The sequence below is a fragment of the Schistocerca piceifrons genome, chromosome 8 (assembly GCF_021461385.2).
Source record: "Schistocerca piceifrons isolate TAMUIC-IGC-003096 chromosome 8, iqSchPice1.1, whole genome shotgun sequence".
In the NCBI taxonomy this organism is placed as follows: Eukaryota; Metazoa; Arthropoda; class Insecta; order Orthoptera; family Acrididae; genus Schistocerca; species Schistocerca piceifrons.
Genome location: NC_060145.1, coordinates 352,987,698 through 353,011,439, shown reverse-complemented (window position 1 = coordinate 353,011,439; position 23,742 = coordinate 352,987,698). Strand labels below are relative to the sequence as shown.

General features: G+C 42.9%; 1 non-coding gene across 1 annotated transcript; it reads right to left on the bottom strand.

Annotated features, from left to right (window-relative positions):
• Positions 1-1,210: 1,210 nt before the first annotated feature.
• Positions 1,211-1,285, bottom strand: Trnas-cga. The gene has a single exon. It is a non-coding gene; the product is annotated as a tRNA-Ser (tRNA).
• Positions 1,286-23,742: the final 22,457 nt, after the last annotated feature.

Genomic DNA, 23,742 nt, shown 5'->3' with positions numbered 1-23,742 from the left:
TCATGGCCATGTTGAGCGTTAGGGACCTTCACAACACGTTAAAAGTGTCGTTTGTCAAACTACAAGACTTCACAGACTTGTCTCACTTCGTGGGAACACTAGAGGAGTTTACTTGTACACAGTGTGCTGTCCGAACTGTAATTTATCTTGGCATGATTTGCCTTGTGTTCAAGTTGTGTCAGCTATCAGTAGTATGTGTAGAGGGGTTGGTCGCCAAGTACACCTGTGCTTGTTAGGCTATGGCACAATGTGAAGATTAAGTTTAATTTAATTCCTTTTTTGCCTATTGTCTGTGAAGTTTCCTTGTTTGTGGTGTAACAGCTGAGGGAGTTTACGCAAATGCCAGAAGTAAGAGCAGCAACACTGAATGAAACAGTGGAGCTCTGAAGGGGCAGATAGCCGCGTTGTAAGGACCAAACATTGGTGAACTGGCCACAGGTCTATTATAGCGCTATCAGAAGCAGAAAACATAGGTTCTTTAGGGAAAAACTGAATGGACTATCGCAGAAGTACGGCGAGTCACTGGAATCGTTCTCTGACAAGATTAGGAAACTGAACTCACAAAAGCATGAAGTGATGCAGAATTTGGAGGCCGATGGAGTGATTCTGCATGAGACAGAGAGTAGTATCAGGGATGTAGTCATACAGTGTAGGCTTTCACGGCCGGTATTGTCTTTAGTTAAAACTTTCGGGTTAAGAGGTCGTGGTCGATGTACCACCGCCTCTCAGACCGGAAGTTTTAACTGAAGAGTACTAGGGATGTGTTTCTATGAGGTATTTCTGCTGATATGTCAATGAAGATCAGAATGGAGAACACAAGTGACTTACCTACTGCCATTAAGATTGATATGCAATTAGAGGAGATCCACATTGCCACATGGAGACAGAGTGATCGTGGTGTTTCTTCTTCTGAAGTGTTTTATATGTGGGCGCAAGCGCCACATCATGAAAAATGTCGTCAACCTGAATGTCATGAATGTGGAGAGGTGGAATGTCAAGTGCGTGACTGTCAGAGGAAGGCAAGGGACAAGCAACGTCCCAACAATTGGTCGTTAAACGGTAATGGGGGTGCCTCATCTGTGGGATGGCATTCCCCATAGAACATGAGACTGTGGAAAACGTATACAGAGACGGAGTGTTTCCAGAATGAGATTTTCACTCTGCAGCGGAGTGTGCGCCGATATGAAACTTCCTGGCAGATTAAAACTGTGTGCCGGACCGAGACTCGAACTCGGGACCTTTGCCTTTCGCGGGCAATTGCTCTACCAACTGAGCTACCCAAGCACGACTCACGCCCCATCCTCACAGCTTTACTTCTGCCAGTACCTCGTCTCCTATCTTCCAAACTTTACAGAAGCTCTCCTGCGAACGAAGTGTTGTTTGCTCGGCGAAATAAATGATACGGAACATAAATTTCTAGTCGACACGGGATAACGTGTCATTTGTTAGTCTCGATCTCTTGGGCAGAATGAGACTGAGGTCGTCCCGTTATAGGTTACTCCGAGTAGGTGATAATGAAGTCATTGGGGACAATGCTGTGCAGTTTTAACGTGGGAATAAGTGTTGTCGAGGGCATGCATAAGTATTGCCGGGTGTTGGTGAGGGGTATTGTGAGATGCTGGGACTCGATTTTCTTGTTAAATATCACCCAAAAATTGACCTTTGCAGCGTACAATTGGACTTATTGAGACATTGTTTCTGCTGGGGGCAATAGCTACAAGCTTTGCACTGTCGCAAGTTTACTGATAATGAAGGTGATACCCATTAAACAGCAGACACAGGCACTAAAAATCAATTCTCATGCCATAATACTGCAAGGTACAGGGAAGTTGATCTGACAGAGCATAGATACGGATATTTTATGTTTCCGGTCAGTCTTGATAACTTTGGCAAGGACGAAGGGAATGTGCCAAAGGGTTTACTAATCGCTAATTTGGATGTTTTGGAGGAAGATAACATAGACAGGTCAACTGAGGACCTTTGGCACATGAAAACTGTCAATGCATCTGCATTACGTGAGAAAGTGAGACATTTACAGGAATGTGATACAGAAGAAATGAAACGTTTGTTACTGTAGTTCATTGATTTGTTTAATCCGAGTGGTCCGTCACTCACGCAACACAGAATACCAACGAGGAATAATGCTCCAGTATGCAAGAACACGTATAGAGTTCTGAAGTGTATGCAACCAATAAAGGAAGACTTTACCGTTCAGCAGCTAGCTGACAGTATTATTGAGCTTAGTGATAGTCCATGGGGGGGAGGGGCACCAGTAATCAGTAATTTTGGTCCCAATGGCAATAAAAATGCAAATTTTGCTGTGACTACCGATGACACAATGCACGAACGATCACCAGTACATATCTGGTACTAAACATAACAGACTCTCGACAACTTGAATCAGTTTAACTAATAGAAGCAGCACCAGAGGACGATTAAAGCCAGCTTTTTCCATGCCAGGAAGTCATTTCGAATATCGTCGAATGCCATTCGGACTCTTTTAGAGATTATTGAATGGTGTACTTAGAGGATTGCAACCAAAACAATGTTTGATCTGTCTGGATGTCATAATGGTGTTTCCAAAGAATGTGGAAGAGCATGTTCGGCAGTTGGAGGATATATTCAAAAGGCTGAGTACAGCACAGCTAACCCTACGCATCAATAAATATGTTTTCATCGACGGAAATAAATTATCTAGGGCATATAATAGGCAAGGAAGGTGTGAGAACAGGGCCACGTTTACTCTCAGCAGTTCAGAAATTTTCGCCACCAAAGACAACTAAACAGATGCAGAGTTTCATTGGTCTCTGTAATTATAGTCAATTCGTAAAGGACCCTACTGAAATTGCTGGACCTCTGAACCGTTTTTTATGGAAAGAAGCAAAATTTGAATGGTGTACTGAATGTAAGGCGGCATTCGATACTTTAAAGGGAGCACTGACATCAGAGGCAATTATGATATTCGCCGATTTTGAAAAATAATTTATTCTGTTTTGTAGCCACATGGCTCTGGGGGTTGTCCTAGGACAGAAAAGAGATAGTGAGGACTGTGTTGTAGCGTAGGCATTCCGACAGTTGAACAAAGCAGAGAAGGAATAGACTCCCAGTTATGTGCCTGGTTCGAAGACTCCTTAAGTAGTAGAACCTAGTATGTTGTTTTTGATGGCGAGTGTTCATCGGAGACAAGGGTAACATCAGGAGTGCTCCACGGAAGTGTGATAGGATCGTTGCTATTTTCTGTTTACGAGGTGCATTCAAGTTCTAAGGCCTCCGATTTTTTTTCTAATTTACTACTCACCCGAAAGCGATGAAACTGGCGTTACTTCTCGACGTAATTGCCCTGCAGACGTACACATTTTTCACAACGCTGACGCCATGATTCCATGGCAGCGGCGAAGGCTTCTTTAGGAGTCTGCTTTGACCACTGGAAAATCGCTCAGGCAATACCAGCACGGCTGGTGAATGTGCGGCCACGGAGAGTGTGAAACTTCCTGGCAGATTAAAACTGTGTGCCCGACTGAGACTCGAACTCGGGACCTTCGCCTTTCGCGGGCAAGTGCTCTACCATCTGAGATACCGAAGCACCACTCACGCCCGGTCCTCACAACTTTACTTCTGCCAGTATCTCGTCTCCTACCTTCCAAACTTTACAGAAGCTCTCCTGCAAACCTTGCAGAACTAGCACTCCTGAAAGAAAGGATATTGCGGAGACATGGCTTAGCCACAGCCTGGGGGATGTTTCCAGAATGAGATTTTCACTCTGCAATCAGCGCACACTCCGCTACAGAGTGAAAATCTCATTCTGGAAACATCCCCCAGGCTGTGGCTAAGCCATGTCCCCGCAGTATCCTTTCTTTCATGAGTGCTAGTTCTGCAAGGTTCGCAGGAGAACTTCTGTAAAGTTTGGAAGGTAGGAGACGAGATACTGGCAGAAGTAAAGCTCTGAGCACCGGGCGTGAGTCGTGCTTCGGTAGCTCAGATGGTAGAGCACTTGCCCGCAAAAGGCAAAGGTCCCGAGTTCGAGTCTCGGTCGGGCACACAGTTTTAATCTGCCAGGAAGTTTCATATCAGCGCACACTCTGCTGCAGAGTGAAAATGTCATTCACGGAGAGTGTCTTTCATTGTTGGAAAAAGCCAAAAGTCACTAGGAGCCAGGTCAGGTGAGTAGGGAGCATGAGGAATCACTTCAAAGTTGTTATCACGAAGAAACTGTTGCGTAACGTTAGCTCGATGTGCAGGTGCGTTGTCTTGGTGAAACAGCAGACGCGCAGGAAGGTATTTGTTATTCAAAACATTTTCGTAGGATGCACCTGTTACCGTAGGGCCCTTTGGAACGCAATGGGTAAGGATTACGCCCTCGCTGTCCCAGAACATGGACACCATCATTTTTTCAGCACTGGCGGTTACCCGAAATTTTTTTGGTGGCGGTGAATCTGTCTGCTTCCATTGAGCTGACTGGCGCTTTGTTTCTGGATTGAAAAATGGCATCCACGTCTCATCCATTGTCACAACCGACGAAAAGAAAGTCCTATTCATGCTGTCGTTGCACATAAACATTGCTTGGCAACATGACACACGGGCAGCCATGTGGTCGTCCGTCAGCATTCGTGGCACCCACCTGGATGACACTTTCCGCATTTTCAGGTCGTCATGCAGGATTGTGTGCGCAGAACCCACAGAAATGCCAACTCTGGAGGCGATCTGTTCAACAGTCATTCGGCTATCCCCCAAAACAATTCTCTCCACTTTCTCGATCATGTCGTCAGACCGGCTTGTGCGAGCCCGAGGTTGTTTCGGTTTGTTGTCACACGATGTTCTGCCTTCATTAAACCGTCGCACCCACGAACACACTTTCGACACATCCATAACTCCATCACCACATGTCTCCTTCAACTGTCGATGAATTTCAATTGGTTTCACACCACGCAAATTCAGAAAACGAATGATTGCACGCTGTTCAAGTAAGGAAAACGTCGCCATTTTAGGTATTTAAAACAGTTCTCTTTCTCGCCGCTGGCGGTAAAATTCCATCTGCCTTACGGTGCTGCCATCTCTGGGACGTATTGACAATGAACGCGGCCTCATTTTAAAACAATGCGCATGTTTCTATCTTTTTTCCAGTCCGGAGAAAAAAAATCGGAGGCGTTAGAACTTGAATGCACCTCGTACATAAATGATCTAGCAGATAGGGTGGGCAGCAGTCTGCGCTTTTTCACTGTTGTGTACAGCAAGGTGAAGAAGATAAGTGACTGCAGGTTGATACAAGGTGACCTAGACAATATTTCTAGTGGTGTGATGAATGGCAGCTGGCTCTAAATGTAGGAAACTGTAAGTTAATGTGGTTGAGTAGGAAAAACAAGCCCGTAATGTTCGTAAACAGCGTTTGTAGTATCGTTCTTGACGCGGTTATGTCGTTTAAATATCTGGGCATAACGTTGCCAAGCAACTTGAAATGGAATTGTAGTAGGGAAGGCGAATGGTCGATTTCGGTTTATTGGGAGAATTTTTGGAAAGTGTAGTTCATCTCTAAAGGAGACCGCTTATAGTGCGACGTATTCTTGAGTATTGTATCAGGGTTTGAGGTCCGCACCAGGTTGGATTGAAAGAAGAGATCGAAGCAATTCAGAGGTGGGCTGCTAGATTTGTTACCGATAGGTTCGATCATCATGTAAGTGTTATACACTTTAGGAGCCAAAACGGGAACCCCTGGAGGGCGAAGACAGTCATTTCGAAGAACACTACAGAGGAAGTATAGAGAACAGGCGTTTGAACCTGACTATAGCACGATCCTACTGCTGCCAACATACACTACTGGCCATTTAAAAGTTGCTACACTAAGGAGAAATGCAGACGATAAACGGGTATTCATTGGACAAATGTATTATACTAGAACTGACATGTGATTACATTTTCACGCAATTTGGGTGCATAGATCCTGAGAAATCAGTACCCACAACAACCATCTCTGGCCGTAATAACGGCCTTGATACGCCTGGGCATTGAGTCAAACAGACCTTGGATGGCGTGTACAGGTACAGCTGTCCATGCAGCTTCAACACGATACCACAGTTCATCAAGAGTACTGACTGGCGAATTGTGACGAGCCAGTTGCTCGGCCACCATTGACCAGACGTTTCAATTGGTGAGAGATCTGGAGAATGTGCTGCCCAGGGCAGCATTCGAATATTTTCTGTATTCAGAAAGGCCCGTACAGGACCTGCAACATTCGGTCGTGCATTATCCTGCTGAAATGTAGGGTTTCGTAGGGATCGAATGAAGGGTAGAGCCACGGGTCGTAACACATCTTAAATGTAACGTCCACTTTTCAAAGTGCCGTCAATGCGAACAAGAGGTGACCGAGACGTGTAACCAATGGCACCCCATACCATCACGCCGGGGGATACGCCAGTAAAGCGATGACGAATATTCGCTTCCAATGTGCGTTCACCGCGATGTCTCCAAACACGGATGCGACCATCATGATGTTGTAAACAGAACCTGGATTCATCCGAAAAAATGACGTTTTGCCATTCGTGCACCCAGGTTCGTCGTTGAGTACACCATCGCGGGCGCTCCTGTCTGTGATGCAGCGTCAAGGGTAACCGCAGCCATGGTCTCCGAGCTGATAGTCCATGCTGCTGCAAACGTCGTTGAACTGTTCGTACAAATGGTTGTTGTCTTGCAAACGTCCCCATCTGTTGACTCAGGGATCCAGACGTGGCTGCACGATCCGTTACAGCCATGCGGGTAAGATGCTTGTCATCTCGACTGCTTGTGATACGAGGCCGTTGGGTTCCAGCACGGCTTTCCGTATTACCCTCCTGAACCCACCGATTCCATATTCTGCAAACAGTCATTGCATTTCGATCAACGCGAGCAGCAATGTCACGATACGATAAACCGCAATCGCGATAGTCTAAAATCTGACCTTTATCAAAGTCGGAAACGTAATGGTACACATTTCTTCTCCTTACACGAGGCATCACAACAACGTTTCACCAGGCAACGCCGGTCAACTGCTGTATGAGAAATCGGTTGGAAACTTTCCTCATGTCAGCACGTTGTAGGTGTCGCCACCGGCGCCAACCTTGTGTGAATGCTCTGAAAAGCTAATCATTTGCGTATCACAGCATCTTCTTGCTGTCGGTTAAATTTCGCGTCTGTAGCACGTCATGTTCGTGGTGTAGCACCTTTAATGGCTAGTAGTGTACATTTCGCGTAGAGGCCACGATGAGTCGAGAAATTACGCTCATACAGAGACATATGGACAGTCGTTTTTCACTCGTCCTATCCACTAGTGGAGCAGGAAAGGAAATGACTAATTGTGGTAAAGGGTGCCCTCCACCATGCACCGTACGATGGCTTGCGTAGTATGTATGTAGATGTCGATGTAGATGCAGGAAGACATGCTAGCAGTAATCTATGGTATTACGTAGTTCCGCTGTTATTTATATGGCCAAAATTTTAAGGTGATGATGGATCACGCTGCTCTCAAATGGTTATTGGGATTGAAAGACCTTCACAGCAGTTTAACAAGGTGGACATTCCGTTTGAATCAATTTTATTAGGAGGTAATTCACAAGCCAGGGAAAACGCGTGATAACGCCGACAGTTTACGTGGAAAAATTGCAGTTCTGCAAACTCTGGCAGGAGCGTTGCTGAATGGCTGCTGAGTCCCCACCTCAGTTCGTGACGCCCGATGGCTTGCGAGTTTGCTGAGGGGGACAACAAAGTGCGGATTAAGAGTGGTAGGACCTGCAGCTTTCCGGTACCATGTCTTGATCGTATATTGTCAGGCCATGGTGTGCGAAGAGCAACTGATAGAGGAATTGCCGAAAAATTTTGGTGGAGGGCTAGAAAACGAGGTGTCGAGCAATATGTCAGGAACTGTGTACCTTGCGAGCAACGAGGTTACCTTAGCTACCGATCAGTGCCGTTATAACGTTTCCCGGAAGCATCTAAACCATTTTACATACTTAGATTGTACACTTTTGTCCCATTTAGTAAAACACCATTAGGAAATAAATACATGCTGACTAGAAGTGACCATTCCCCGTGTTATATAGTGATGACTGCAATTCCTAGCCAAAACGCGAGTACAGTTGGCTCAAGCCGTAGTAAATAATTTGTTGCTCACATTTGGCATTCATGACACGCTAATTACAAACCAGGGAATCAATTTCACGTCCAATGTTATAAAGCAATTGTGTCGATTTCTCCGAATTCACAACCTGGGAACAAGATCCTTCCACCCTCAAGCCAATGGGAGACAAGAGAGAGTCAAGAGAGAGTTCATCGCAGGATTTCTAAAATACTAAGCTGTTACGTTAACAGTAATCATGAAAATTGGGTCATGTATTTAAATTTTGTAACAAATGTATACAATTCTAAAGTTCATACGGTTGTTGGCCTTTCCTTGTACGAGGTAATATATGGGAGAAAAATACCTTCACGTTCTGAAGTGTTTAAGCCGAAGCTTGGATCCGATGTTGAATCAGTAAAAAAGTTTGCTAAAAAATTGCGATACATTTGACAACGAGTAAAACGCGCAAATACGAAAGCCTCAGAATGAGAAGAGCAGATAGGACAATGCGTAGGGAAGTTATCGCAATACAGGATTGGCCTGTGGGTATTATCAAGGAACCTAGATACACCAAAAGGCAAAACAAAGAAATTCCTGACCCAGTACCATAAACCATACCAACTAGTGGAAATGACATGGCCTGTAAATGTTAAAATACAGAAAGCAACGAAGGCTTCGAATATTCACGTGGGACGTACTAAGCCTTATAAGGGAACTGTCGATGCATTACCACAGATACCAACGACATCTGACAGACAGAATGGAACAAAGAAGAAATAGACGAATAATGACCAACGTCCAAAATGCCTTATGATCTTAGGCCCGTCGGTAGATAAGATCTGAGACTGTTGTTTGCACATATCGCATTGTTTTTTGCCTATATTGCACTTTGTTTGTTCTTGTGCAGATTATTAGGAACTCATCCAGTTTTATTTCGTTCTATTTCTACTGTGTTTGAAAGTGTTATTTACTTTTCACTATCGAGGTATCGATGCAGTGTTGTTTTTGTATCTGGGGGTATAGTTTTGTACGGGTAATCTTGCCTTCTGAAGGGGAGACAGTGATAAAATTTCCTTTCTCTCAGGCCACATATTAAGACGGATACAGTTACGGACCAAAGATGAGGTAATAAATCCAGAACAAAGAGATGGCTACGCTCTAATGTCGTTGGAAGACTTACAGAGATATCGGAGGAAAAGAGTTACTATCTGCCAAGTAGAATGATACAGACTGGAGTACAGCCGTGCGAGGTCCAGCTATTCCTGGGAGAAACCGAAGCAAAAGGGTGTCAAAAGGGAAATGTTAACGCTGTATCCACATTTACAGGGAGTAGACACCCACTGAGTCTACTCAGTTTTTTTACCGGAAGTAGTCATAGTAAACTGCTGTGAATACATCAATAGAGTGGAATTACGGGATAGCGGAATAATAATAATAATAATCGGTACGACTTGTGATTTAGCAGGAGCGACATTTCGTCTACCAGCTACAATCATTGGTATGACAATACTTGGTGGGAGCAAACTGTGTTGTACAGTACCGAGAATCCCCTAGAGGTGCTGCCTACCTAAAACTTAACCTTCCTAAATAATATCATGAATCCATACATTCTGAGTTCACTAGTACCAATGCACAAGGGAGAATTGCAGCTGAACAAATGTCCCAACACATAACGGAATACAGCGAGAGATAACATCATAATATTACGATCATAAGAGTGACTTCTACCAGCACTGTTGTGGTTCTGATTGCGATTTGTGTAATCTACTTCTGTTTTAAATGGAAGTCAGTGCACCGCTGAGAATTACCTGTGCACCAGATATCCGTTGAACGGTTTGTAAATAAAGCTCAGACATATTAAGGAAATAACGTATACGAATAACTGTCTTAGTATGTAAGAAATAAATTCCTCAGAGACCTACATTATCGCTTCGCTGTATCAACCGTAGAAAATCATGCAAATTAGCTGTATGGTAATGGAAGTCTGACTGAAGTTGTACAGTGTGTAACTACTGCTACAATATATGTAGGATGAGGATAACGCAGGTAATCCCAACTGAAAATTTCGAGATGAATTTTCTGTCCCAGGATAGTATTCCCAGAGGACATTAAAAAGAAGTCCAAGTTCTACCCAGGCAGCTCCTGGAAGGCGAACTACTTGTGTGAGTGACCAATAGTTTGCCAACTAGGGGAAAATTCTGAGCGTGTTGCGGCAAACACGGAAGCTATCACAACCCGAGGGAACGAACGAGCGCCCAAGTCTGCAAGCGAAGCTTAGTGACATCAGGAAAGCCGAGAGATGACGTCATACCAGTCACAGAGCAGAGTTTCAAAAATGGTTCAAATGGTTCTGAGCACTATGGGACTTAATATCTATGGTCATCAGTCCCCTAGAACTTAGAACTACTTTAACCTAACTAACCTAAGGACATCACAAAACACCCAGTCATCACGAGGCAGAGAAAATCCCTGGCCCCGCCGGGAATCGAACAGCAGTTTCGTAGGGAAGGATGGATACAACGCAACTTCAAGTAGTCAGGTGTCGAGCCAGGAAAAAAGAGCCTCTGAAAGATGCCACTAGAGGAACCGACAGCGAGGATATACCAGAAGCATGACGTCATAGACCCTCCGCTGCAGGGTGCAAGGAAACGCCAACATAAATACCCCACGCTACGTGACAAATGTCTGATTGCCAACTGCCCAGTGAATTGTCCCAGCCCTTGCGTCAGTTGCAGCTATCCTGTGAGAGGAGGCTATCGTGGTCGACATTAGGCATTCCTAGCTGTCACCGATTGTCTACTGCACCACGAGTCTGGCTGGAAGGATGCCGCTGCTGCCAGCAGCACTGCCAGTTTCTGAGGGTACACTGATGGGCTCAGAGGCCACCATCGTCTGCAGTTCTACTGGAAGCTCGATCTGCATGACCTCGATGCTATCTGTCATCTGCCTTTGGACTGGGGAACCCAGCTGCTGCTCATACCATTCCTACGACCAGCGAATACTTCAGTTGCTTGCCAGTCGCACTCTTTGTGCAAATCTTCGATGGCCACGGGAGCACTTGGGAGATCGATACGCAGAGCTGAAGGCCGACGGATTCCGTGGCCGACGGCCACCCATCACGTAACAGCTACCACCTGACCCTTCGCTGTGCTTGTGGTACTACAAGTCGAATGCACAGCAGCTTTCTGCTGGTGACGAGGTGTAGCTCCACTGATCCAGTTGTAGTGCAACACTTTGGAAGAAAAATCTGTAATACTACCAAATAAATGTGTTATTGTCAGTGATGTATCCTTCTTGCTCTCGAGCGTAACCAGCACCTCGTCACCATGCTTCACCTGTCAATCTCCTGGCGACGGTAGGAGTCTGGAACTGGACCCGTATAATGCTTTGTAAGATCTCTGTGCTGTGTGTACATGTACCTTTGCTGTAGCTGTTGACGGTAGAGGGTATGTTTGAGTGTGCTAAAGATAAAGGCGTTCATTGATGTGTTGCTGTTATGTTGAAAGAAACATATTTCCAAATAAAATAGTTTAAGTGTAAATGTAGATGGCTGTAACATCTTATTATTGACTTAACATATGAAATTAGTACACCCAAAATCGTTTTTCAATCTGTGCAGGAAAATACCATTCCCTGAGACTGCTATGCTAACAATAGAATAAACTACAATTGTCGTTTAGAAAGCAGAAATTGAAATCGTTATAATCACTTACGTTAGCACAAATAATAAACTAACTGACCATCTATCATTTGCATAGTAACTGAAGATGAAGATAATCAGTATCAACGTAATCGCTTTGTGTACAAGATTTGATAAACCATTTTTTAATCCTTGAAGATAGTTTAATTGATAATCCCGCTATCATCTTTGGGTACAATGCTTTTCTACACCTCATGGCTATTGTGGTGAGTAGTAGAACAAAGTATGTTCTACCCCACTGTTGCCACATTTATTCAAGATGGCGGCGATAGATATGTCAATGTCGCAATGACATCATGGATGGAAGTTCAAATTTAGGTGGGAAGATAGGCCAATTGGGCTACCTCCACTAACCTAATCCCCCACCCCTACCACAGAAATGGCAGGAAGTTCAAATTCCATCATGACAATGCAACATACCATGGCTACCTCCACTAACCTAAGAAAATGTTGGGAAAATAGATCACTTGGGCTACCTCCACAAACTTAAGTCCTCCAACTGACACCTCTTCCTAGGAATTGGGAAAAGGACTCAGCCTGTGCTGGGCTGCTGGATAGGATGGACTTAAGTCTCTATTTGGCAGGAATTCTTTATTTAAACAATTTGAAGCAGTAGCTCCATCCTCTGTGTCCACCATGAGGTCCAGAATCCAACTGACCTAGTACACAGTACTGCCACCAGAGTGCACTTTCATCCCATGGCAGTCTGGGGGGGAAATGGCAGGAAAATGACTCAGCCTGCGCTGGGATGCAGATCGAGGAAGGAGTGAACTTCATTTATTTTCGAGCAATTTAATTAGGGATGGATTTGACATAGTATATTTATTACACTCAAACACAACATTCGTCCTGACATGCTTATGGTCACAATACACAGCATACGTACACGCAAACAACTCGTTAATTATCGAATTAATGCAGTAAACAGCATACAGACCTGCAAACTACGCGTAAATCACCGAAATAATGCATGTAAAACGCTCTGCAGACACACTCACTAATTACAAACTGTCGAACTAATGCAGTACACCGATGTACTGACATGCAAACAACTCGTAAATTACTGAAATAATGCATAGCATAGCCTACAGATGTGCTCGAAAAATAATGCACCAGACACGCAAACGACTCATAAATTGTCAAAATAGTGCAAATAAAAGGCTCTGCAAACACGCTCACAACGCTTGAACAGCCGAAAATAATGCTGTGCACAAACACTCAGTGCACGTAGAAAACACTTTCAAACTAGTGTCAACCACAACGTATCAGCGAACTGTTCTAACCCGTGCACATGTTGATGCCACGAACACCGCATAGGCGATTTCCAGCCCACAGCCAGCAAGTGAAAGTCATGTCTATTTTCGGGTATACAGTTAGAGTTCTTCGAGTGTCATACTGACATCACATGTCTATGTAAATAAGACCCAAGTCATCCTCTGGACATGCATGATGTGCAGTGTATTCACGCCACTCCCATACATGATACGCCTATGGGCTGCACGCACATGTTTACCATGCTGGCTCGATACCTCTCTACCTATGGATACTGATGTCACAGGTTGTGCTGTAGAAATCCGTTCCAGTGCTTCCCAGAATAGCACAGGGTGCAATGTTCCTAGTGATCCTAATGGGACATGTGAGCTGTGTCTAGCCATGCACGCATTTACCCCCCCCCCCCCCCCCCCCCAGCGTGGCTGACGCATTGCCATAAAATGTTCGTGTGGTGCACGAATTTAGTGCAGAATAACACCGATTGCATTCTTCTTGTTGGTCCTAATGGGGCACCCCGTCCATCCATCACGTGTTACCCTTCCTGGAAATCGTTAAGTCCTGCCTTCAACAAACATCTCCGAAACACAAACTTCCTTACCGCAATGTAGAGGCTCCTATGCCCCAACACAAAGAATGTCTCGTGAATGAATGGAGCATGCTGGTTGGCTCTTACTGAATTTACCCGGCAAAAAAAACTTGTGCTGCTAGTATGGAAGCACTGTCCGCCTTTTTTTCTGAAGTCGAGACCTTCAGTGGCAGATAATTATCTTGTACAGATTGCCGTATTGCACTGACAGTTGAACCCTGCAAAAGTGATCTACATATCGTTAAATAATTTCCACGTATTCACTGTGCCACGGTGATGGAGGAAAGTAGCACCGTAAATGCGGCCCATGACCACAGCCACAGAAGAGCGTGTCAACCAGAGAGAGTCCAGCCAGACGTGGATGACCCCATATCCTGGGAGAACGCTATCATTAATCTCAGTGCAAACACTCATCATATTGAATGTTCTCAAATTTCCACAGAGAATACAAGTGACACACGCAATCCCAAAGGCAACTCAATGCAAACTGGGTAGTAGTTCACTATTCACCCACCCAGGGGAAGCTGTGAGCCAAATCGTCATAAGCCATAAGCTTTCTCCGACTCTCTGAACAGATGTACAAAAGATGGGCAAGACCCATCTCGGAACAAAGACATTATTGTTTCCGGTCCTGACCTGCTTGCTTACCGCTACGATTTCTACGGCCATTTCCGGACTCACAATAATATTGGGAAACAGATACATATTTATCAGTGTAACTACAATTAAATATTAGGTTTACTGCCATAGTCTGACACTGAGCAATGTACTGGATATCTTCCTCTTTATGACTGCGGTTCTGGAACGAATCTCAGTATCTACAGCACACATAATTTTCCACATAAAAAAGTCTTCCATTCCCCTTGTAGCTATCGATGTACTGAATCTGTACCTTCCTCATGATAGAACACGCAGTAGCGACCACCAGATACTCGTATATATACCGCAAAGGCTGTTGTACAATGGCTGTGTCAGTCCCCCTTGGCACAAAGACGTCACTGTTTCTGGTCCCAACCTATTTGCTTGCTTGCTTTCTACACACATCTCTAGACTCTGGGATTACAAGAACACATGTATTTTCACAAAGTTTGCCAGAATATTATACCATTTACGCGATACTTCTCGATATCAAGCACATAGCATAATCGTACCGATCGCTCACGCATTTCCAAAGATAAAGAGTGGAAACCATTTCTCTACAAACCCGAAACTTCAGCAAAGTGGAGCATGCTGTAATTCATTAAGTAGCTAGAAACTATCCTGTACTATCCTGTCTGTGAAGACTTTTACGTGAAAACTCAAAAAAAAAAAAAAAAATAGAGGGAACTGATATTTCCACTCGCGAATATTGATATTGGTGTTATAACAGATTCCAAATCATCTTTATAATTTAAAAAGGCAACTGAGGTGTTTCTCACGTCTACAGTACCAGCAAACGTGTCCTCCACCCATCTTTTAGCTGCTAGATGCAATCAACATCCACCACAATCGATGTTCTCTCATCCAAATAAAGCTGGGAAATGTGAAGAAGGAGTCAATAGGACACTTTATATGGGAGGGAATAATTGTCCAATGCACTGCATTAGTTCGACAGTTTATAATTAGTGAGTGTGTCTGCAGAACATTTTGCATGCATTATTATGATGACTTAGGAGTAGTTTTCAGGTCTGTGTGCTGTGTACTATATTATTTGGGTAATTTACGAATAGTTTGCAGGTCGGAATAGTGTGTATAGCATTATTTCGGTAATTTATGAGTTGTCTGCGTGTCTGTATGCCGTGTATTGTGACCCCAAGAACGTCAGGACGAATGTTTTGTATGAGTGTAATAAATATACTATATCAAATACGTCCCTAAGTAAATTGCCCGAAAATAAATAAAGTACACTCCTCCCTCTCCAGTATCCAATCACAGGCTGAGTCATTTTCCCTCCATTTTCCCCCAGGCCGCCATGGGATGAAAGTGCACTATGGTGGCTGTACTGTGTACTAGGTAAGTTGCACTCCAGACCTCATAGTGGACACAGTGGATGGAGCTACTCCCTCAAATTGTTTAAATAAAGACTGCCTGCAAAACAAAGACTTACATCTATCCTATCCAGCAGCCCAGAACAGGCTGAGTTCTTTTCCTGCCAATTCCTAGGAAGAGGTGGAGGTCAGATGACTTAGGTTAGTGTAAGTAGCCCAAGTGATCTATTTTCCTGCCATTTTCTTAGGTTAGTGGAGGTAGCCATGGTGTGTTGCATTGTCCTGAAAGAATTTGAACTTCCCGCCATTTCTGGTGGGGGGGGGGAGGGGTTGTTGGAGGGGAGGGGTTCAGGTTAGTGGAGGTAGCCCAACTGACCTATCTTCTGGCCCAAATTTGATCTTCCCACCATGATGTCATAGCGACATTGACATATCTATCACCACTATCTTGGGACTGCCATCTTGAATAAATGTGGCAACAATGAAGAGTGGGGTGGAACATACTTCGTTCTACTACTGGGGTGTACTACCCTGTCTAAAATTGCGTCCGAATACAAATCCATATTATACCATCTGGCTAGTATGCTATAGTGCCAGCCAGTACGTGTTTGGACACCGTGTTATGCTATACTTTCCACCTATGGCGCTATACTACTAGTACATGAGGATAACGCTCACCAGGGATAGTTTATCTCCTTGCCAGAACTACCTTGCGTGGTTCAAATGTTCATACTTTAATTCCAATCTGTTCAATGCATATATTTCCAGTTATACGTAATCGTCATTTGTCATGTATACTTGTCCTGTTTTGAAGTGTCTAACAGCATTCGGCATCATAGTAGGATGACGAGTCCATCTGACAAATACTTTGAAATGTGTATGGTGCATTTAGCAGCTACCTAAGTGGTAAACTCTTCAAATTCATCTCTGTGAGAGACAGAGTCAAGGCTGCAAACTGTTCCTACTGCATGGGGATGACAATGTGGTAACAGGATAAATACTGTATAAAATCAGCTAGAAAGTTATCATACCACATAAATTGGTGCTGGAACAACTGACTGGAATATCGCAGCAGCTCTTGGTATTCTTGGTAACTGTTAAGTTATTACGATTGTAACATTGTTTTAACTCTTCTCAATCCAACCATTTCACTCTTGAACTTAGTAGGTTCTTCTATATGTTGTTTATTACAATACTTTCTCTATAATATATGCTAATGAATTTCAAATATCTGCTCCCTACCTAGTCGTATATTTACTTTCTTTGCAGTGAAATGCATGCAAGACTCCTCCCATGACTGCAGGAATGTGATAGGAAGATACCTGGTAATGGTCATATGTTGGAAAAACATGTGAGAAGCTATACCAGAAAATTTCGTTTCATGAAAATTCGTATACCATAACGGTTTCGCATATGATTTATCACAGTAATTAAAGATTTGTTCTGCAACATTACAAGACACATATCGGAATTCTGAGTTCCCTTCCAGATCAGCCATCTCAAATATTTCAAAATGTTTTCAACAGAATGAAGGTTGTAACTCACGACTGTTATTGGGAGGGGCGCAACAGGGAACTTGGGCTGACTGAATTTTTTAAGAAATGTACTCTCCTTATTGTAATTTGATAATCAGACTTTGCTGTATGATGATGTGAATAACTCGGATTACTTCTGCGTGTGACTGTAGGTTCTATATTCATATCAATATGTGATCTGGTGTAATAATAAGAAAGAAACACATGAAGTACTCAAAATTAGCTCATATATTACAAAATCATTTACAGCTACAACCTACGACGCTTATAGTGCGATAACTGAAAGCCGAGAGAAAAGTGCAAAGAGTCAGGCGTCTCCTAGATGTTCCATAAAAATTCGATTGCTGCGCTATCTTTCATTACTCAAACATTTACATACGACCTCGTTGAAGTTTATATCGATACAAATATTGATACATACACACTAAAAATAAATTCCTGAGAAAGGGGTATTTCAGTGCCCCTGAATGACTATGATACCGTTTGTTGTGAATAATCATCCACCCTTTACACATCGGAAAGAAAAGTCAGTGTGCACACGTTTCTTTTCCTTGTTTGACAAAACCAGCTTCAATAAGTATTGTGGTCAGTCACTGTGAAATTCCTGACTCAGATTTGCCCTGAATCAACATATTATTTATTTATTTATTATTTATTTAGCGTATGGCTAATACAGACATATCATGAAATTAAGTTACATATACATCTGTACATATTGACACACAAGAAACTGAAGTTTGTATTTACAACTGAATATCCAGTCCTTCAATCCAGCGCACTGCATCTGGAGTTGCTAGCAGGAAGTCCTCTTTGTCACCGTGATAGACTCGAATTCAGCATTCACTGACAATATGGTGAACAGTCTGGTATGGAGCCCTGCAGTCACAGGCTGGATCAGGCAGCTTTTTCCACTTACAGAGAGCATCCCTGCATCGGCCAGGGCCGGTACGGAATGTGTTGAGAGTAGTCCAGGTCTTGCGTGGTAGGTCTTATCCACTTGGAAGTTTAGCACCTGAGAAGATGATATGCAGGTGCACATCTGTCACTGATTCCCACCGACCTTTCCATTCTTCAAGAGGTTTGAAATCCTTAGCAATCATGTCAGCAGCATCGCACAGAGCTGGATGGCGTGATTTCAGTCTCTTACGATTTAAAAGTGGCAGGTCGCTATGCACGGGTAGGCTAGAATTCCTGGAGATCTTGTGGAATTCTCTCATAAGGGCAGTACACCTGCGTAGATCAGGAGGCATTATACCTGTTAACAGTGGAAGCCAATAAACTGGAGTAGATCTGACTGCGACAGATATTATGCGCATTGTCGTGTTCAGCTGGGTATCAATGAGCCTTGTATGATGATTGTTCTTCCAAACAGGTGCACAATACTCAGCACTTGAGTACACCAAGCCCAGAGCTGAAGATCGCAGGGTGGTTGCTGAAGATCCCCAGGTAGTTTCGCCTAGCTTATGGAGGAAGTTGTTTCGAGTCCTCAACTTTTGAGCTAAGTTGGGAAGGTGTTGTTTGAAGCATAGTGTAAGATCCAGGATGACACCAACATATTTTGGGTTCCAACTATGACGAAGAATTCTGCCTCTGAAACTTACTTCCAGTTTTACGTTTGTCAACCGGTTATTTAGATGGAAGCAACACCATCCTGTTTTACTCACACTGGGTTGGAGTCTCCAGATTTTGAAGTAATTATCTAATGCAGACAGGTCATTGGCTAGAATCTCTTCTGTTGTCTTCATTTCCTGGTGTTTTATGGCTAGAGCCAGGTCATCGGCATAGCAGTATTTTCTGCACGAAGTGTCAGGTAGATCAGATAGATATAGGTTGAATAGTAAGGGTGAGAGAACTGATCCTTGAGGCAATCCGTTGTTCAGCTTCCTCTCCTTATTTATGTTGCTTCCAGTGATTACCTGGAACTTCCGATCGCTTAATATCAGTCGAGCCTTTGTTCTGCAGAATATGATGCGGAGAAATTTGTAGATAAGGCCATCCCTCCACACAGTGTTGAAGGCGGCAGTTAGATCAACAAATGCCACAGATGTTTTCTGCTTCATTTGGTATCCTGACTCTATGAAGGATGTGAGAGACAATATTTGGTCGCAGCAGCTACACCCTGGTCTGAAGCCTGCCTGATCAACTGGAACGTTCTCTAGGATAGCGCTACTTATTCTGTTATATATCAGCCTTTGAAAAAGCTTGTAGCAGCAGCTAAGTAGCGCAATGGGGCGATAGCTTTCTACCTTGTTGCTGGGTTTTCCAGGTTTTAGAACAGATATTATCTTCGCCTTTTTAAACTCCAATGGAAGCTGACCAGTCAGCAGGGTGTCAGTGAAGAATTCTGCCTGCCATTTCTTAGCTTTTCCTCCCATATTGATCAGAAATTCTGGATGGATACCATCGAATCCAGGCGCCTTAAGAGGTTTGAGGTCCTTCAGTCCAGAGTCAATGTCTGAAACTGTGAAGGCATGGGTATACTCAGATGAGGCAGATGCCTTCTTTTTCAGGTCACGAAGATGTCGTCTGATATGTCTTGTATGTTTCTTGTCAGGAGGTACTCTTGAGGTAGTAATGATGTGGGAAGCAATTTGGTCTGGTGTTACTTCGGAATTTTTTCTACATGCTGGTGCACTTCCTCCCAGTTTTCTCAGAAGACGCCATGCTTTCCTGCTCGAGTGGGTAAAGTCCATATTTTCGACTGTTTCTGCCCATTTCTGCCTCCGAGAAATGTCCAAGCTGGACAATAGTTCCGCAGCTATCTCTGGGTCACCACTTTGCTGGAAGTGTTGGTACAGTGTTTCACTTTCATTATTCCATCCTGGAACATATTCTTTTCGGTATCCTCTTGGCATACACTTTTTAGCTGTTGCTGTTACTACACCAATGAAGCGTTGATAGTTATTATGTGATGGAGGTCTCCATCGAATGGTCTTATCCAATTCCGTTGAAAAGTTCATCCAGTCAGCTTTCTGGAAATTCCATCGAGTATGGGGAGTTGATCGTATGACAGGAACCGTGCAGCCAATTTGTATTATTAGAGGTCTGTGTTGGCTGTGAGGAAAGGCATCTATCACTTTCCTTGTGGTGTTGATGGGAAAGCCAGTTTCGTTGCAGCTAACAAGGCATAAGTCAGGATTTGAATCCTTGTCCCAAGCAGCTGACCTGAAAGTGCCTTGATCATTGGCATCAAACACTAGACCCACTTCGACGTATTCTGCATGCATGCTCCCATTTTCATCATTCTGAGAGTACTTCCAAAGTTCGTGGTGACTGTTGAAGTCTCCGATGTAAATTGCAGGATCTTCTATTGTGTGTAGGACAAAATCGGGCCATGTTTTTTCGGTGGTTTGTAAACATTTGTAATAGTAATGTCGTGCAACTGTATGACAACTGTATGTATATCTGCCTTCACACTTACAGAAATAAGTGAAGCTTCGTTTATGTTGTTATAATATATGACCGAAACAATGTTCTGGGGTTGTGCGTTGATTCCAAATACTTGTGCGCGTTCTCGCCCCAGTGTCCGCACGCATACATGTAGCATTACCGAGGTTCTGTGGTTCATGAAAGATTTGAACACTGACATATGCCTTTAAAAAGATGCACTTCTATGGCGTACATAGAAGTAAATACATAGAGAAATACATATACAGTAGATAAATATTTTTAGATTCATTTCCTTACAACATCTGGTTATAATATACAAATATTCATTTTGCATCGTATTTTGTCAACTGGGAAGACATGGACATTCTTCATTGCAGGAATAATGGTAATTCAGACAAAACTGAAAGTTCATTCTCTGTTCGGATAATACATTGCTTATCTACATGTGTTAGAAGTTGTAGAGTTCAGATGAGTAGCAACGTGTCCCTAAGTTTTGTTTTCACGTACTCTTATTGGGGGTACACTTTAAATGGTCAATAATGTGCACTGCGTAGACGAGCGACAGCAATTACTTGTTACTGCTGGCAGGTCACGGCTTAGTTCAGACGTGATCGTTGTACACAGCTCACCGTGTATACGTGATGTGGAAAGTTCTCAGCAACGACTCGTGTTGGAGACTCATTTTGAGCTCTTGTGCAGTGGGAATCCACCGACACCCATTCAGTAGCACATCTTCTTGAAGGAAGCGGCTTCAGTTTTTTCCTGAGGCAAGTGTACACCCTGTTATCTGGCAGAAATGCCGTTTTCTCGACCCAATGTTCGTTTAGCATCCCACCAGGCATCGGGATTACAAACGATACACTTATACATCCCAGCATATGGTTGCTCACTGTTTATCATCTGCACACCAATAGTTTGTTCTTTATTATAAAAGAGCTCTTAAGTATCTTTCTACGTAATTTCTTACTTACTGTAGGTCTTTATAATTGCAAGTTTTCTGCCCAAGTCATTTTATCTACTAATATCTTCTAAGTACCAGTAAAATGTTTTTTCGAAGTTCTCTTAACGTATCTGCAGTTTTTTAAAATATGCTTTAGAGTCTGGATTTATAATAGAGTCAGAATTTTATGTAACCCTCGGTAAATGTGCTCCATTGTTTTTCTAAACGTTATTTCCCTGTTGTTGGTAAGAGTGGGGTCAACATTCTCGGAACCTGACGTTCATGTTCAAGCCGGAACCTCCAGTAAGTCACGTGCACAGACTTCCACTGATCTTCTCGTGGGAATGTCTTCGTTGTCGTGTTTGGCACACACATGTACTCCACGCGAGTATCAAAGTACACACTTTTTATGGTAAGTAAACATTTTTATTTCCATTATATTTGACATATCTTTGGATTGTTGTGGTTGTATTAAGTTACCGTTGTTATTTCTGATGAAAAGATTTGGACCCAATGGCTAGAGGAAGAACAGCAAATTGATGAACCTTCCGACTGTGATTCTGCTCTAAGCAATGGATATACTAGCGAGGATGATCATCAATCAAATGAGAAAGCTGTAAACAATGAATTGGAAGAATTCGAAGAAGGAAATGAGTACATGGAAGAGAACTTCAACGACGTAAGTGAAGATGAATCTAATTACTATTTTTGGAAAGATAAAACAAAATGGAACATATTACCTGGTCGTTCCAACGTTAAAACAAAATCCATTGATATCATTATTTGTGTTACTGGCCGAAAAGGAGGCGCAAAATCTGAAATCTACTGACAGAATAATAGATTTTATTGTCGAAAGTACCAGTATTTACATAGACAAGATCAGTCACAAATTTTCTGGAGAACGAGATTGTGAATGAGAAATGCGTGCCCCGCTCGGTATATTTCCTTTCACTGGTATGCTAAAATCTTACAAACTGAACGCTTGCATGTGGGACAATGAGAAAGGAAGTGGGATTGAAAGAGTTTGTTAGACTACGTCAACGAATAGATTTCATTTATTGCTTAGGTGCCTGAGATTCGATGACATAAACGCTATAAATGAAAAGAAAACTAAAAAATTGGCAACAATAAGTCAGCTTACGGATTTGGTGTTAGAAAACTTTCAAAAACACTATGCTCCTAAGGAGTAGTTCACAACTGGTCGGTTTCCGTGGAAGGAGTCCATTCAGACCGTCTACACCTGGTAAACCTGCTCGTTATGGCCGAAAGCTGTTTGAACTAAAGAAAGAAGGGAAGGGACGTTGCAAACAATGTGACAGATCAAGAAAGAGTGTGTGCAAAACGTAATGAATACGTGTATGTATACGGAAGTTTATGGTGGAAAACAGCCGACGGGACCTTCTGATGTAAGCAATGCAGGAAAGGAGGTCGTCACGAGAATTGCGAAACCAATTTAAGCATAGGAAGTAACATCATGAGCCATACTTGGTTTACTAGCTATCCTCTGATTTAAGAATGTTTGTGAAAGAGACCACTTTCGTTTAAACAGACACAACAAAAAAGAAATACCTCAAGAACTTTACCCACCAAATTTCGAGAAATAAACCATTCTTCAGACATGATGCAACACTTGTATCCTACTACTAAAGGAAAAAGGAAGCAGTAATTTTATTTTCAAATAAGCCCAATGATGCACCGATTGACTAGTCCACGCAAATTAGAAATTGTTACATTCTGCCATCGCAAAAAAGTTGTAATTGATGTATTGATCAACTTTGTTCAAATTATAACACTGCAAGAACTACTAAAAGATGGCCAAGAACCCTTATATATTATATTTTAAATATCGTTGCTATCAATGCTTTATGCTTTCTTTTCAGCAAACAAGAACTATTCCTAAGTCAAACCAGTTGGCAACTGGTGAAACCTGAAATTCAGGAAGGGTTAAAAATGTCCGTGACAGCCAGACAACTCAGAACGCGAGGACAGGTGTTGTTAGGAGAAGACCCAGAAGTAAAACATTTGAGCTAAAGAAAGAGGGGAAGGGACGTTGCAAACAATGTGACAGATCAAGAAAGAGTGTGTGCAAAACGTAATGAATACGTGTGTGTTGACCTCATGACAACTAGCATTGTTCGTGAGAATTGACTATGATTTCGTATTATACATATTTACCATGATTATTTTTGTTTATTATGAGCTCCATTAAAGTCACTATGTATAATTTAATTACTTATTGTGTAATTTTTCATGTTGTGAGTAGTAGATC